A 17,212-nucleotide genomic window follows, 5' to 3' on the forward strand; every position below is an offset into this window, starting at 1 on the left:
CTTGCTTAATTTCTTGTCCTCAGAAACCCTCCAGAACAACTACCCAGGAACAAAACATTCCCCCAGCCAACTGTCTGACATTTTAGAGAGAACATTTGCACCATTGTTTACTAGTTTGGAAGACAGGGGATTATTATCCCATTTACAAATAGAGAAACAGATGCAGGTTAAATGACTTGCCTAGTCATACAACTAACTAGTAGCAGAGCCCGGATTTCCTACCACAGTTCCCAAGACTCCTAGACCGGGGTGCCTACCACTACATCAGGCTTCCTGGGTAATAAGTTTTTCCCAGAACTATTAGTCCAATTAGAAACAGAAGAGATAAACATGTGAAAATGGAGAAGAGTTAGGAAAACGTACAGTGCAATTGACAGATTCAAAATACAACATAAAAGCCACCGAAAGCATGGAAATTAAACTGAAGGCAAACAGAATTTACCAAGACAGCTCTGTTAGCGGGTACTGATATATAGGCCTTGCCCATTTTATTCTCCTGTAACAAGAAGCTGAAACAGATAGCCAGGCTGCTCTTGGCATTAGTTATTTATGGAAGGGCAGAAAACAACTGTTCTTCATTGACTGTGTAACAAGCCTTTGCATGTTAAACATACTTCACATGTTTGTAAAATAATAATTTCCTTTTTGGTCCCACTACAAGCAGCAGGACTTTATAATAATATTTGCATAGACAAATGATGTTATGCTTTGTCATTCATGAGACCTTTTTTTTTCTCAGACCCAATAACCAAGCCAAATATTGTCTTCAATGGCATGTCTGAAACAACTGGTGAAATCAGAAACCTAGGCAGAAGATGCTCTCACTGTGAACATAAATAATAACCTAGGCTACTCCTTTCAAAAAATGGCCAAAGACACTGCAGCTAGATTTAATGTTATTTTTTGAGAAATGACTTTTTTATCTGTTCAAACAACGATTTCTTGTCATTCCAGTACATTTCACTGGCTTTTAAATTAACTGAAAAGCCAAAACAAATAGAAAGACACTGAACGCATCTGGATGGGAAAACACAGTATAGTAAAAACTCGGTTCTTCCCAAATTCATCTGTAAAGTCCAAATCAAAATCCCAGCAGGGTTTTAATGAAACTTGAATTGACTGTCTCTCATTAACTCGTTCTTTCTCTTTTGAAAAACGAATTCCTATCCCCTCTAAATAAAATCCTCCACAATATCCTTGCAAACTGCTTTAGCAACCTTCCCAAAAATAAATATTCATATTATCCATAAGGCCAGAGGCAAATTACTGGGCGGTGGTAGTCATCAAATCTGCAAAAAGTTACCTTTTTTTATATTTTGCCCATTTTCTGTAGTGATTCTAGCCCAGTAATGTTAGGGGAAAAGGTCATCGATATCATAACTCACCTTAAATCTCAATTTTCCTTTCCTTTTCACATACAAGAAGATTTGATTTCATCACCCATTCTTAAAAGACAAGCCAAATTTTAAAATTTTAAAATTTGTAAATGTCCCTTATTCAGAATCATTGGCTACTAGAGTCAGGAGGCCACAGAGAGTCAGAGTAGCAGGAGGAAAACTATTTGGGCTTTGGACTTGGACCACCCTAGACCAAGTTATATAACCTCTTCTGAGCCTCAGCCTCCTCATATGCGAGTTGAGGATAATAATGGTACCTCATTCATAAGGCTTTTCTGAGGGAGGGTTCAATGAAATCATGCTCTTAAGATGCCTGGCTTATGGCAAGCATGTAGAAAATGGTGGCTATTAATTACTAACTTTGACCTCCTCATTTTACAGATGAGAAAAAAGGAAACTAGAACCAAAACTCGTATCCTTCCATTACACCACACCTATCTTTCTCCAGATTCTCCTATTTATTTAGTGACTTCTTTAAAGCCAAGGGCTAAATCCCTTTCGAAGTGGTCCACAACCACCACCTTCACTTTCATTCACTAAATCACTCTCTGACCTCCAAGCCAACCCCCATTCTTTTCAATCCTCTAAATGTACCCTTTCTAATGCCTTCTATGAAATCCACAAGCCCCATCATTACACCTAGGTATTCACTCTGCTTAAACCTTCAAACATTCATTCAAAGCAATCCTTTTTCAAACTAAAATACTGTAAGAAATATGTCTCCTTCACTTGGACCATATATGGCAACTGGTACAGGCCAAGTTATTGTTATTCAAATGGAAAATCTTTAGCAAGTGATTGGATAATGATGGCCACCAGTTATTGAATACTTAGTATGTGCCGGGCACTGCCCCAAACACATTACATGTATTATTTCATTTTACCCTCGCAATGAGTCTATGAGGTGGATACTATTATTATTCCAAAGGAAATGTACATATGACTGAATAAGTAATGTTTCACATGTCCATCTCATTATCACATAAACCCATCTAAGAGAGAAGCAAAGTCTCATTTTGGAACATCCTACTTCTATATTAGACCCAGGGAAAACCCTTCCTATAAAAAGACATTTAAAGCAAATACCTTGAAGGCGAATTCATAGATTTTGAGGGTCACTTTTGGCTATGATATGTATCTAATCCATCCACACTGGCAACTTTCAGAATCGGTGGCTAACCTCAACTTTCTGCAAGCTCATTTCAATGGTATTTATGAAAGAGTTCAACAAATCTGATTTTATTGCCCCTGGGCAAAATTTAAGTATGGCAGTCTAGATCAGTTTATGAATCAGCTCCTGCCTGAGACTATGCTCGCTCTTTATTGAGCCATGGTGCAGATTAGGTCCTATATGAAGGTGGACAAACTCTTAGTAGCTGTACACCACTGTACATGGAATAATACATTTCTGAAAGGCTATTTACAAAGCAAATTTTCACACAGCAAGCCCCACTTTCCACTGATGGTCTCTCACTGTTGAGGCCTCTCCCGTCGCAGAGCACAGGCTCCGGACCCGCAGGCTCAGCAGCCATGGCTCACGGGCCCAGCTGCTCCGCAGCATGTGGAATCTTCCTGGACCAGGGCACGAACCCGTGTCCCCTGCATCGGCAGGCGGACTCTCAACCACTGCGCCACCAGGGAAGCCCTGATTGTCTCTTTATTTTATATATATATATATATATATATATATATATATATATTATTACAAATGAAGTGCGTGTTTACTTCTTTTGTTCAAATAGAAGTATATGAACTAAAAGAATCTCTATACCTCTCCACAGACATAACTGTAAACAATCTGGTATATATCATTCTAAATGTTCGCTGTGCATATATACAGTCACATATACTTATTTTTTCAAAATGAGATTACGCATATTGCTCTACAAATTGCTCTTATGCACTTAATAATATATCACAAACATTATTCCATGTCATTATGTTTGTATGTAGATAGGCATCTAAAGAATTTTACCTCATCCTTTTTTCACTGTTACACAGTATTCCATAGTACGGGTATACCATAATGTATTAGTCATATCCCTATTCGTGTACATTCAGGATTTTTCCCAGCATTTTGCAGAAGCTGCTTCTTTTTGGGAAATAAACAAGCTGACCTAGGGCTAAGAGAAAGACTAAATACAGAAACACAAGGAAAGCACTGATGCAAAGTACACCTGTAAATTAACAAAAAATAGCCAAGAAGTAATAAATATATGAAAAACAGGTCTTAAGTTAGTGCAGAACAGACCACTTTTCTGATAAAATTCTGTGATCATAAAGTTTGATAGAGCCTTTATCTTATCTAGTACAGTTTTTATTTTTGACATCTTTATTGGAGTGTAATTGCTTTACAATGTTGTATTAGTTTCTGCTGTATAACAAAGTGAATCAGCTATATGTATACATATATCTCGATATCCACTCCCTCTTGCATCTCCCTCCCACCCTCCCTATCCCACCCCTCTAGGTAGCCACAAAGCACTGAGCTGATCTCCCTGTGCTATGCAGCTGCTTCCTACTAGCTATCTATTTTACATTTGGTAGTGTATATATGTCAATGCTATTCTTTCACTTTGTCCCAGCTTACCCTTCCCCCTCCCCGTGTCCTCAAGTCCATTCCCTACATCTGCATCTTTATTCCTGTCCTACCCCTAGGTTCATCAGAACCTTTTTTTTTTTTTTTAGATTCCATATATATATGTGTTAGCATATGGTATTTTTCTCTTTCTGACTTACTTCACTCTGTATGACAGATTCTAGGTCCAACCACCTCACTACAAATAACTCAATTTCTTTCCCTTTTATGGCTGAGTAATAGTCCATTGTATATATGTGCCACATCTTCTTTATCCAGTCATCTGTTGATGGACACTTAGGTTGCTTCCATGTCCTGGCTATTGTAAATAGTGCTGCAATGAACACTGTAGTACATGTCTCCTTTTGGATTATGGATTTCTAAGGGTATATGCCCAGTAGTGGGATTGCTGGGTCATATAGTAGTTCTATTTGTAGTTTTTTAAGGAAATTCCATACTGTTCTCCATAGTTGCTGTATCAATTTACATTCCGACCAACAGCGCAAGAGGGTTCCCTTTTCTCCACACCCTCTCCAGCATTTATTGTTTGTAGATTTTTTGATGGTGGCCATTCTGACTGGTGTGAGATGATATCTCATTGTAGTTTTGATTTGCGTTTCTCTAATGATTAGTGATGTTGAGCATCTTTTCATGTGTTTGTTGGCAATCTGTATATCTTCTTTGGAGAAATGTCTGTTTAGGTCTTCTGCCCATTTTTGGATTGGGTTGTTTGTTTTTTTGTTATTGAGCTGCGTTAGCTGCTTGTATATTTTGGAGATTAATCCTTTGTCAGTTGTTTCATTTGCAAATATTTTCTCCCATTCTGAGGGTTGTCTTTTTGTCTTGTTTATGGTTTCCTTTGCTATGCAAAAGATTTAAGTTTCATTAGATCTCATTTGTTTATTTTTGTTTTCATTTCCATTTCTTGAGGAGGTGGGTCAAAAAGGATCTTGCTGTGATTTATGCCATAGAGGATTCTGGCTATATTTTCCTCTAAGAGTTTTATAGTGTCTGGCCTTACATTTAAGTCTTTAATCCGTTTTGAGTTTGTTTTTGTGTATGGTGTTAGGAAGTGTTCTAATTTCATTCTTTTACATGTAGTTCTCCAGTTTTACCAGCACCACTTATTGAAGAGGCGGTCTTTTCTCCATTGTATATCCTTCCCTCCTTTATCAAAGATAAGGTGACCATATGTGCATGGGTTTATCTCTGGGCATTCTATCCTGTTCCATTGAACTATATTTCTGTTTTTGTGCTGGTACCATACTGTCTTGATTACTGTAGCTTTGTAGTATAGTCTGAAGTCAGGAAGCCTGATTCCTCCAGCTCCGTTTTTCTTTCTCAAGATTGCTTTGGCTATTCGGGGTCTTTTGTGTTTCCATACAAATTTTAAAATGGTTTGTTCTACTTCTGTGAAAAATGCCCTTGGCAGCTTGGTAGGAATTGCATTGAATCTGTAGATTGCTTTGGGTAGTACAGTCATTTTCACAATGTTTATTCTTCCAATCCAAGAACATGGTATATATCTCCATCTGTTTGTGTCATCTTTGATTTCTTTCATCAGTGTCTTATAGTTTTCTGCATACAGGTCTTTTGTCTCCTTAGGGAGATTTATTCCTAGGTGTTTTATTCTTTTTGTTGCAATGGTAAATAGGATAGTTTCCTTAATTTCTCTTTAAGATTTTTCATTGTTAGTGTATAGGAATGCAAGAGATTTCTGTGCATTAATTTTGAATCCTGCTACTTTACCAAATTCATTGATTAGCTCTAGTAGTTTTCTGGTAGCATCCTAATATGAGGAAACCTCTAAAATTGGAAATAAATACTAATGCAAAGACCACGTCAGCTACTCTCATCTGAGATGACCAGCTTCACCTTTTCCATTGGCTTTGTATATTAATCCCAAGATTATGAACATGCTTTACCTACATGTAACATAACCCTTCCCAGATAGATCGTAAGCTCTTGACTCTTCATCAGGGACTAGAGTTGTCAGTTTTACTCCCCTGGCAATGGCAATGAAATGACCCAGCGCTCCCCAGGTCTTGTGCCACAAGGCCTGGAAGGAAGCTGTATGGGTGGCAGGGCAGAATCACCTTATCATTTAGTATAACGTTTTCCACAAGTGAAGGGAGGGGATCGTTTCAAAACCCAGTATCTTCCTGCAAAAAATAAAATCCATCATCAGATTAAGTGAAAGTCAAGGTATCTTCATTTGAGGTCACAGAAGTTATGGAATTTAAGACTGGTAAAGTTCAGGAGGTGAGAAATGTTTTAGCCACCGACTAGGAAGTAGTGTTATGTCCTGTCTGAGCCAGTTGCATTATGTTTGATAAACAAATATCTACGACACACATTGCAAAACTTAGATTAAGAAACCTCAGGGCAGAGGACAGATCATCACATGTAGAAAATACCGAGGCACTTAGCCAGTACACAAAGAGGAGCGTGGCTTCAGAACTTGAAAGCCTGTGTCCCTAGGCCTTATTTTTTTCTCCTTTTTAACTTATTCTGTTGATACATGTTTGAACTGAGGCAACAGTTTTAATTTTTATATATGCAAACATAGAAATAGTATGCATTGCCTCTGAAATTTAACATAACACATGAACTTCTCAAATAGAATTTTAGAGCTGTAATGGACTTTAAGGATAATCTAGAGTCCAATCATTCATTTATTTACAAATGAGGAAACTGGGGCTTCAAGAGGTTAAGTAATTTATCCAAGTTTACAGAACTAGTTATTTCAGAACTGGGGACCGGAACACAGATCTCCTGACTGGGCTCAAAGCTCAACCTATTTTGCTACATTGCCGACCTCATGTCAATTTGCCAGACGTTTGATAATCTAATCATAAGCAAAATTACCATAACCACATTTATTAAAGTGCCCTGTATTGCTCAGATTAAAAGAACAATCAGGAATATCATTTAAAAAAAACAGGAAAATATGGTTTGTTCTATTTATGTGGAATGTGTCTGAGAAAGCAAGTGGAAATTTTGAGGGGAAAGATGATTTCTTCTCCATTACCTAATTTGTTAAAGAAAAAAAGTAAACTCTTCCAATGCATTTGTCAATTATCTGCATGTGGTCAATCTACTCTACAAAGGTCCACTCCTTTGTAGAGGAGGTTGCAACCTCCTCTTTACCCAATGGATACATGGAGTTGGTGGTCAACTTGCCCCATCTATATGCCTTCCATATTTCCTGTCTGCCACTTTTATGACATTCCTGCTATGATACAGTTAAATATAACTGTATCAGCAAATATTCAAGGCCAGTAAGACCTGATATCAGAAAGGAACTTTGCAGTGTTATGGAAAATGTGATATTCTCAGGAGTTGAGGCCAGGAAGACATTTGGGGTATCTGCCAAATATAATTTTATAACACTAGCTCTTTCATTCCTGTTTGCTTCTGATCTTTCTATCTTCTGCACAGTATAAAAGAAACTGTAAAAGTTCAGAAATATTCTAAAGTCAGAAATAATCTGAAGATGGTGGAGTAAGACATGCACCCACTCCCTCTTGTGAGAGCACCAGAATCACAAATAACCGCTGAACAATCATCGACAGAAAGACACTGGAACCCACCAAAAAAGATACCCCACATCCAGAGACAAAGGAGAAGCCACAATGAGATGGTAGGAGGGGTGCAATCACAATAAAATCAAGTCCCATAACCCCTGGGTGGGTGACTCATGAACTGGAGAACAATTATACCACAGAAGTCCACCTACTGGAGTGAAGGTTCTGAGTCCCACATCAGGCTTCCCCCCTGGGGATCCAGCAATTGGAGGAGGAATTCCCAAAGAATCGGACTTAGAAGGCCAGTGGGATTTGATTGCAAGACTTCAATAGGTCTGGGGGAAACAGAGACTCCACTCTTGGAAGGCCCACACAAAGTAATGTGTGCATTAGGACGCAAGGGGAAGGAGCAGTGACCCCATAGGAGACTGAACCAGACCTACCTGCTAGTGTTGAAGGGTCTCCTGCAGAGGCAGGGGATGGCTGTGGCCCACCACGGGGACAAGGACATTGGCAGCAGAAGTTCTGGGAAGTACTCCTTGGTGTTAGCCCTCCCGGAGTCCACCATTAGCCCTACCAAAGAGCCTGTAAGCTCCAGTGCTGGGTCGCCTCAGGCCAAACAAGCAAGAGGGAGGGAACTCTGCCCCAGCCATCAGCAGACAAGTGGGTCAAAGTTTTACTGAGCTCTGCCCACCAGAGCAACACCCAGCTCTACCCACCACCGATCCCTCCCATCAGGAAGCTTGCACAAGCCTCTCAGATAGCCTCATCCACAAGAGGGCTAACAGCAGAAGCAAGAAGAACTACAGTCCTGCAGCCTGAGGAACAAAAACCACATTCACAGAAAGATAGACAAAATGAAAAGGCAGAGGACTATGTACCAGATGAAAGAACAAGATAAAACCCCAGGAAAACAGCTAAGTGAAGTGGAGATAGGCAAGCTTCCAGAAAAAGAATTCGGAATAATGATAGTGAAGATGATCCAGGACCTCGGAAAAAGAATGGAGGCGAAGATTGAGAAGATGCAAGAAATATTTAACAAAGACCTAGCAGAATTAAAGAACAAACACAGATGAACAATACAATAACTGAAATGAAAAAATACACTAGAAGGAATCAATAGCAGAATAACTGAGGCAGAAGAACAGACAAGTGACCTGGAAGAGAGAACAGTGGAATTCACTGCTGTGGAACAGAATAAAGAAGAAAGAATGAAAAAAATGAAGACAGCCTAAGGGACGTTTACGACAACATTAAACACAACAACATTCACGTTATAGAGGTCCCAGAAGGAGAAGAGACAGAGAAAGGACCAGAGAAAATATTTGAAGAGATTATAGTCGAAAATTTCACTAACATGGGAAAGGAAATAGTCACCCAAGTCCAGGAAGCACAGGGAGTCCCAGGCAGGATAAACCCAAGGAGAAACACACCGAGACATATAGTAATCAAATTGACAAAAGTTAAAGACAAAGAAAAATTATTAAAATCAACAAGGGAAAAATGACAAATAACATACAATGGAACTCCCATAAGGTCAATAGCTGATTTCTCAGCAGAAACTCTACAAGTCAGAAGGGAGTGTCATGATATACTTAAAGTGATGAAAGGGAAGAACCTACAACCAAGATTACTCTACCCAGCAAGGATCTCATTTAGATTCGACAGAGAAATCAAAAGCTTTACAGACAGGCAAAAGCTAAGAGAATTCAGCACCACCAAACCAGCTCTACAACAAATGTTAAAGGAACTTCTCTAAGTGGTAAACATAAGAGAAGAAGAGGACCTACAAAAACAAACCCCAAACAATTAAGAAAATAGTAATAGGAACATACATATCGATAAATACCTTAAATGTGAATGGATTAAATGTTCCAACCAAAAGACATAGGCTTGGGTTTCCCTGGTGGCACAGTGGTTGAGAGTCCGCCTGCAGATGCAGGGGACATGGGTTCATGCCCCGGTCCGGGAAGATCCCACATGCCGCCGAGCGGCTGGGCCCGTGAGCCATGGCCGCTGAGCGTGCGCGTCCAGAGCCTGTGCTCCTCAACGGGAGAGGCCACAACAGTGAGAGTCCTGCGTAACGCAAAAAAAAAAAAAAAAAAAAAAAAAAAAAAAAGACATAGGCTTGCTGAATGGCTACAAAAATAAGACCCATATATATGCTGCCTACAAGAGACCCACTTCAGACCTTGGGACACATACAGACTGAAAGTGAAGGATGGAAAAAGATTCCATGCAAATGGAAATCAAAAGAAAGCTGGAGTCGTAATACTCATTTCAGATAAAATAGACTTTAAAATAAAGAATGTTACAAGAGACAAGGAAGGACACTACATAATGATCAAGGATTCAATCCAAGAAGATATAACAATTATAAATATATATGCACCCAACATAGGAGCACCTCAATACATAAGTCAAACGCCAACAGCTATAAAAGAGGAAATTGACAGTAACACAATAATAGTGGAGAACTTTAACACCTCATTTACACCAATGGACAGATCATCCAGACAGAAAATTAATAAGGAAACACAAGCTTTAAATGACACAATAGACCAGATAGATTTAATTGATATTTATAGGACATTCCATCTGAAAACAGAAGATTACACTTTCTTCACAAGTGCGCATGGAACATCCTCCAGGATAGATCACATCTTGGGTCACAAATCAAGCCTCGGTAAATTTAAGAAAGTTGAAATGATATCAAGCAACTTTTCTGACCACAACGCTATGAGATTTGAAATAAATTACAGAGAAAAAATATAAAAAACACAAACACATGGAGGCTAAACAATACGCTACTAAATAACCAAGAGATCACTGAAGAAATCAAAGAGGAAACCAAAAAATACCAAGAGACAAATGACAACAAAAACACAATGATCCAAAACCTATGGGATGCAGCAAAAGCAGTTTTTTTAAAAAAAATAAATTTATTTATTTATTTATTTGGGGCTGTGTTAGGTCTTCGTTGCTGCACGCGGGCTTTCTCTAGTTGTGGGGAACGGGGGATGCTCTACATTGCGGTGTGCGGGCTTCTCATTGCGGTGGCTTCTCTTGTTGCGGAACATGGGCTCAGTAGTTGTGGCACGCAGGCTCAGTAGCTCCACGGCATGTGGGATCTTCCCAGACCAGGGCTTGAACCCGTGTCCCCTGCATTGGCAGGTGGATTCTTAACCACTGCACCACCAGGGAAGTCTGCAAAAGCAGTTTAAAGAGGGAAGTTTATAGCAATCAATCCTACCTCAAGAAACATGAAAAATCTCAAATAAACAATCTAATGTTACACCTAAAGGAACTAGAGAAAGAAGAACAAACAAAACCCAAAGTTAGCAGAAGGAAAGAAATCATAAAGATCAGAGCAGAAATAAATGAAATAGAAACAAAGAAAACAATAGCAAAGAGCAATAAAACTAAAAGCTGCTTCTTTGAGAAGATAAACAAAACTGATAAACCTTTAGCCAGATGCATCAGGAAAAAGAGGGAGAGAATTCAAATCCATAAAATTAGAAATGAAAAAGGAGAAGTCACAATGGACACCACAGAAATACAAAGCATCATAAGAGACGACTACAAGCAGCTCTATGCCAAAAAAGTGGACAACCTGGAAGAAATGGACAAAATCTTAGAAAGGTATAACCTTCCAAGACTGAACCAGGAAGAAATAGAAAATATGAACAGAACAATCACAAGTAATGAGATTGAAACTGTGTTTAAAAATCTTCCAACAAACAAAAGTCCAGGACCAGATGGCTTCACAGGTGAACTACATCAAACATTTAGAGAAGAGCTAACACCCATCCTTCTCAAACTCTTCCGAAAAACTGCAGAGGGAGAAACACTGCCAAACTCATTCTATGAGGCCACCATCACCCTGATAACAAAACCAAAGATACTACAAAAAAAGAAAATTACAGACCAATATCACTGATGAATATAGATGCAAAAATCCTCAACAAAATACTAGCAAACAGAATCCAACAGCACATTAAAAGGATCATACACCATAATCAAGTGGGATTTAACCCAGTGATGCAAGGATTCTTCAACATATGCAAATCAATCAATGTGATACACCATATCAACAAACTGAAGAAAAAAACCCAAATGATCATCTCAATAGATGTAGAAAAAGCTTTCGACAAAATTGAACACCCATTTATGATAAAAACTCTCCAGAAAGTGGGCATAGAGGGAACCTACCTCAAAATAATAAAGGCCACATACGACAAACTCACAGCCAATATCATTCTCAATGGTGAAAAACTGAAAGCATTTCTCTAAGATCAGGAACAAGACAAGGATGTCCATTCTCACCACTATTATTCAACATAGTTTTGGAAGTCCTAGCCACAGCAATCAGGGAAGAAAAAGAAACAAAAGGAATCGAAATTGGAAAAGAAGAAGTAAAACTGTCACTGTTGGGCTTCCCTGGTGGCTCAGTGGTTGGGAGTCCGTCTGCCAATTCAGGGGACGTGGGTTCATGCCCTGGTCCGGGAGGATCCCACGTGCCGCGAAGCAGCTGGGCCCGTGAGCCATGGCCACTGGGCCTGCGCGTCCGGAGCCTGTGCTCCGCAACAGCAGAGGCCACGGCAGTGAGAGGCCTGTGTACTGCAAAACAAAACAAAAAAAAACTGTCACTGTTTGCAGAGGATATGATATTATGCATAGATAACCCTAAAGATGCCACCAGAAAACAACTAGAGTTAATCGATGAATTTGGTAAAGTAGCAGGATACAAAATTAATGTACAGAAATCTCTTGTATTCCTATACACTAACGATGAAAGATCAGAAAGAGAGATTAAGGAGACAATCCCATTCACCATTGCAACAAAAGAATAAAATACCTAGGAATAGCCTACCTAAGTGGGTAAAAGACCTCTACTCAGTAATCTATAAGACACTGATGAAAGAGATCAAAGATGACACAAACAGATGGAGATATATACCATGTTTTTGGATTGGAAGAATCAATATTGTGAAAACGACTATTCTACCCAAAGCAATCTACAGATTCAATGCAATCCCTATTAAATTACCAATGGCATTTTTTACAGAACTAGGACAAAAAATCTTAAAATTTGTATGGAGACACAAAAGACCCTGAGTAGCCAAAGCAACCTGAGGAAAAAAAGAAAACAGAGCTGGAGGAATAACTCCCTGACTTCAGACTATACTACAAAGCTACAGTAATCCTCCATCACAAAAATAAGCTCAAAATGGATTAAAGACCTAAATGTAAGGCCAGAAACTATCAAACTCTTAGAGGAAAACATAGGCAGAACACTCTATGACATAAATCACAGCAAGATCCTTTTTGACCCACCTCCTAGACAAATGGAAATAAAAACAAAAATAAACAAATGGGACCTAATGAAACTTCAAAGCTTTTGCACAGCAAAGGAAACCATAAACAAGACCAAAAGACAACCCTCAGAATGGGAGAAAATATTTGCAAATGAAGCAACTGACAAAGGATTAATCTCCAAAATTTATAAGCAGCTCATGCAGCTCAATAACAAAAAAACAAACAACCCAATCCAAAAATGGGCAGAAGAACTAAATAGACATTTCTCCAAAGAAGATATACAGACTGCCAACAAACACATGAAAGAATGCTCAACATCACTAATCATTAGAGAAATGCAAATCAAAACTACAATGAGATATCATCTCACACCAGTCAGAATGGCCACCATCAAAAAATCTAGAAACAACAAATGCTGGAGAGGGTGTGGAGAAAAGGGAACACTCTTGCACTGCTGGTGGGAATGTGAACTGGTACAGCCACTATGGAGAACAGTATGGAGGTTCCTTAAAAAACTACAAATAGAACTACCATATGACCCAGCAATCCCACTACTGGGCATATACCCTGAGAAAACCATAATTCAAAAAGAGTCATGTACCAAAATGTTCATTGCAGCTCTATTTACAATAGTCCGGAGATGGAAACAACCTAAGTGTCCATCATCGGATGAATGGATAAAGAAGATGTGGCACATATATACAATGGACTATTACTCAGTGATAAAAAGAAATGAAATTGAGCTATATGTAATGAGGTGGATAGACCTAGAGTCTGTCATACAGAGTGAAGTAAGTCAGAAAGAGAAAGACAAATACCATATGCTAACACATATATATGGAATTTAAGGAAAAAAATGTCATGAAGAACCTAGGGGTAAGACAGGAATAAAGACACAGACCTACTAGAGAATGGACTTGAGGATATGGGGAGGGGAAGGGTAAGCTGTGACAGGGTGAGAGAGAGGCATGGACATATATACACTACCAAATGTAAGGTAGATAGCTAGTTGGAAGCAGCCACATAGCACAGGGAGATCAGCTCGGTGCTTTGTGACCGCCTGGAGGGGTGGGATAGGGAGGGTGGGAGGGATGGAGACACAAGAGGGAAGAGATATGGGAACATATGTATATGTATAACTGATTCACTTTGTTATAAAGCAGAAACTAACACACCATTGTAAAGCAATTATACTCCAATAAAGATGTAAAAAAAAAAAAAGCTACAGTAATCAAGACTATATGGTACTTGCACAGAAACAGAAATATAGATCAATGGAACAGGATAGAAAGCCCAGAGATAAACCCATGCACATATGGTCACCTTATTTTTGATAAAGGAGGCAAGGATATACAATGGAGAAAAGACAGTCTCTTCAATAAGTGGTGCTGGGAAAACTGGACAGCTACATGTAAAAGAATGAAATTAGAACACTCCCTAACACCATACACAAAAATAAACTCAAAATGGATTAATGACCTAAATGTAAGACTGGACACTCTAAAACTCTTAGAGGAAAACATAGGAAGAACACTCTTTGACATAAGTCACAGCAAGATCTTTTTTGACCCACCTCCTAGAGTAATGGAAATAAAAACAAACATAAACAAATGGGACCTAATGAAACTTAAAAGCTTTTGTACAGCGAAGGACACTATAAATAAGACAAAAAGACAACCCTCAGTGCTAGGTATCACTCAGAGATGGTCCCTTACTGTCCCAGCTCATCAATGATACTCTCTTGAGTCTGGGGCAGGAAGACCCAGTGGAATAATGTTTTAGAAACTAAAGCAGGAACTCAGGAAGCGGCTTTTATAGCACTCCTTCCAGGAACTCTGATAAAGCTGAGAGGACCCATTACTGTAGGTGCCAGGTGCTGGTACAATAATGGTATGAGTTAAGGCATCAGGCAAGGCCACAGCCTAATTAGATCTTCTTTCACACACCCATTGACCGATTGAGGCAGAGATCTGCTAGTTTATTCATTCATTCATTTACCTGCTATATGTATCACACCCTAATAAGTGCTAAGAAAGAAGCAACAGAAATTAACCCATATTCAGTATACAGATGGTGCCTAATAAACATTCTTTCACTTCCAGAAGCTTAAAAGATTTTACAGAGATAAGATACTGGAAAGAGCTAAGTACATGTAAAAAGTAGGATATCAAGGCAGTGTTGCACGATAGAAAGAACATAGGTTTCTACGAATATCAAAATGTATTGTTTAAAGTTATTTCTTTATTATTTAAAGTTATAGGAATTAAAATAGTGCGTTATTCATGTAAGACTAGACAGATCAACGGTATAGAACAGAGAACAGTACCATAAATAACCATGTAAATGTAGATGAAAACAACAAAAAGATACCACGTTCAGCCACCAGATTAAATGTTTCACAGCACCACCTGCTGGTAAGAGTGGTGGGAAAAGGGAAATCTTACATAGAAAGTAGGACAAATTAGAATAGCTACTCTAGCAAAGCAATTTGGCAATATTTAGATAAACCCCAAAATACTCAAACCCTCTAAACCAACAGTTCAACTTCTAAGTAATTTTTCTACAGCAACTTTCACACAGTTTCTTACACAGAAACTCCGCCCAAAGAGACACATAAAAATATGCACAATGCATCACTGGGGAAAATGTAGTGTCAATTAATCAAAGAATGGTGCTACGAGGGCTTCCCTGGTGGCGCAGTGGTTGAGAGTCTGCCTGCCGGTGCAGGGGGCGCGGGTTCGTGCCCCAGTCCGGGAAGATCCCACATGCCGCGGAGCGGCTGGGCCCGTGAGCCATGGCCGCTAAGCCTGCGCGTCCGGAGCCTGTGCTCCGCAACGGGAGAGGCCACGACAGTGAGAGGCCCGCGTACCACAAAAACAAACAAACAAAAAGAATGGTGCTATGAAAAAAGAGCCATAGATGTAGAATTTTAAACAAAACTTGGTTATTTACTAAGAATGGCATTGCAGGAAGGAAGGAGGGAAATGCTTAATATCCAGAGGCTAGGCAAACACCATACCTCAGTTCCTTAACACGTCAAAAATCGCAAACTTTCTTTAGTATGTGGCACTTCCTAAAAAAGCCCTTCAAGAATTTTTCTGGGTTTTCAGAAGCCTTCTGACATACAGGTAGATCTCATGACACTCAGCAGGGAGGGGAGAGCAGACCTCATTATCACATGTCAGCAGTCTTCAAAAGGTTATTAAAAAGATATGCTTGTAATACATGTTTGAAAGGGGATGAGAGTGTCTTTCCAATAAAACACAAGTACTTATCATTCTGTTAATGGGTAAGACTTATTTAATGAAGAAGATTTTTTTTCATCAGTGCACGAATAAAATATGGTATATTTATTCAATATATTTATGTGAATGAAATTGATCTATATGTACCAGCATGGGGACAGATCTAAGTAAAATAAATGGCTGCAAAAAAAAAAAAAAGACAACCCTCAGAATGGGAGAAAATATTTGCAAACAAATCAAAAAAGGATTAATCTCCAAAATATATAAACAGCTCATGCAGTTCAATATTTAAAAAACAAACAAGCCTAAACAGACGTTTCTCCAAAGAAGACATACAGATGGCCAAGAGGCGCATGAAAAGCTGCTCAACATCACTAATCATTAGAGAAATGCAAATCAAAACTACCATGAGGTATCCCCTCACACCAGTTAGAATGTGCATCATCAGAAAATCTACAAACAACAAATGCTGGAGAGGGTGTGGAGAAAAGGGAACCCTCTTGCACTGTTGATGGGAAAGTAAATTGATAAAGCCACTCTGGAGAACATTATGGAGTTTCCTTAAAAAACTAAAAAGAGAATTACCATATGACCCAGCAATCCCACTACTGGGCAAATACCCAGAGAAAACCATAATTCAAAAAGACACATGCACCCTAATGTTCATTGCAGCACTATTTACAATAGCCAGGTCATGGAAGCAACCTAAATGCCCATCGACAGACGAATGGATAACGAAGATGTGGTACATATATACAATGGAAAATTACTCAACCATAAAAAGGAACGAAATTGGGTCATTTGTAGGGACGTGGATGCACCTGGAGACTGTCATACAGCATGAAGTAAGTCAGAAAGAGAAAAACAAATATCGTATATTAACTCATATATGTGGAATCTAGAAAAGTGGTACAGATGAACCGGTTTGCAAGGCAGAAATAGAGACACAGATGTAGAGAACAAAAGTACGGACACCAAGCGGGGAAAGAGGGAGGTGGGAGTGGTGGTGGTGGGATGAATTGGGAGTTTGGGATTGACATATATACACTAATATGTATAAAATAGATAACTAACAAGAACCTGCTGTATAAAAAAACTAAATAAATAAAATTAAATTTTTTAAAAAAGAAATAATCTACACTCAAA

General features: G+C 38.9%; 1 protein-coding gene across 1 annotated transcript in view; it reads right to left on the reverse strand.

The window, feature by feature from the left end:
• The window catches only part of ACSL4 (acyl-CoA synthetase long chain family member 4), an 84,191-nt gene extending 76,027 nt beyond the window's left edge, over positions 1–8,164 (reverse strand). Inside the window, exon 1 of the mRNA XM_082681083.1 lies at positions 7,946–8,164. The gene's annotated coding sequence lies outside the window, so the exon portion shown is untranslated. The remainder of the gene's footprint in view (positions 1–7,945) is intronic.
• Positions 8,165–17,212: the final 9,048 nt, after the last annotated feature.

Source organism: Grampus griseus (genome assembly GCF_964374135.1).
Source record: "Grampus griseus genome assembly, chromosome: X".
NCBI lineage: Eukaryota > Metazoa > Chordata > Mammalia > Artiodactyla > Delphinidae > Grampus > Grampus griseus.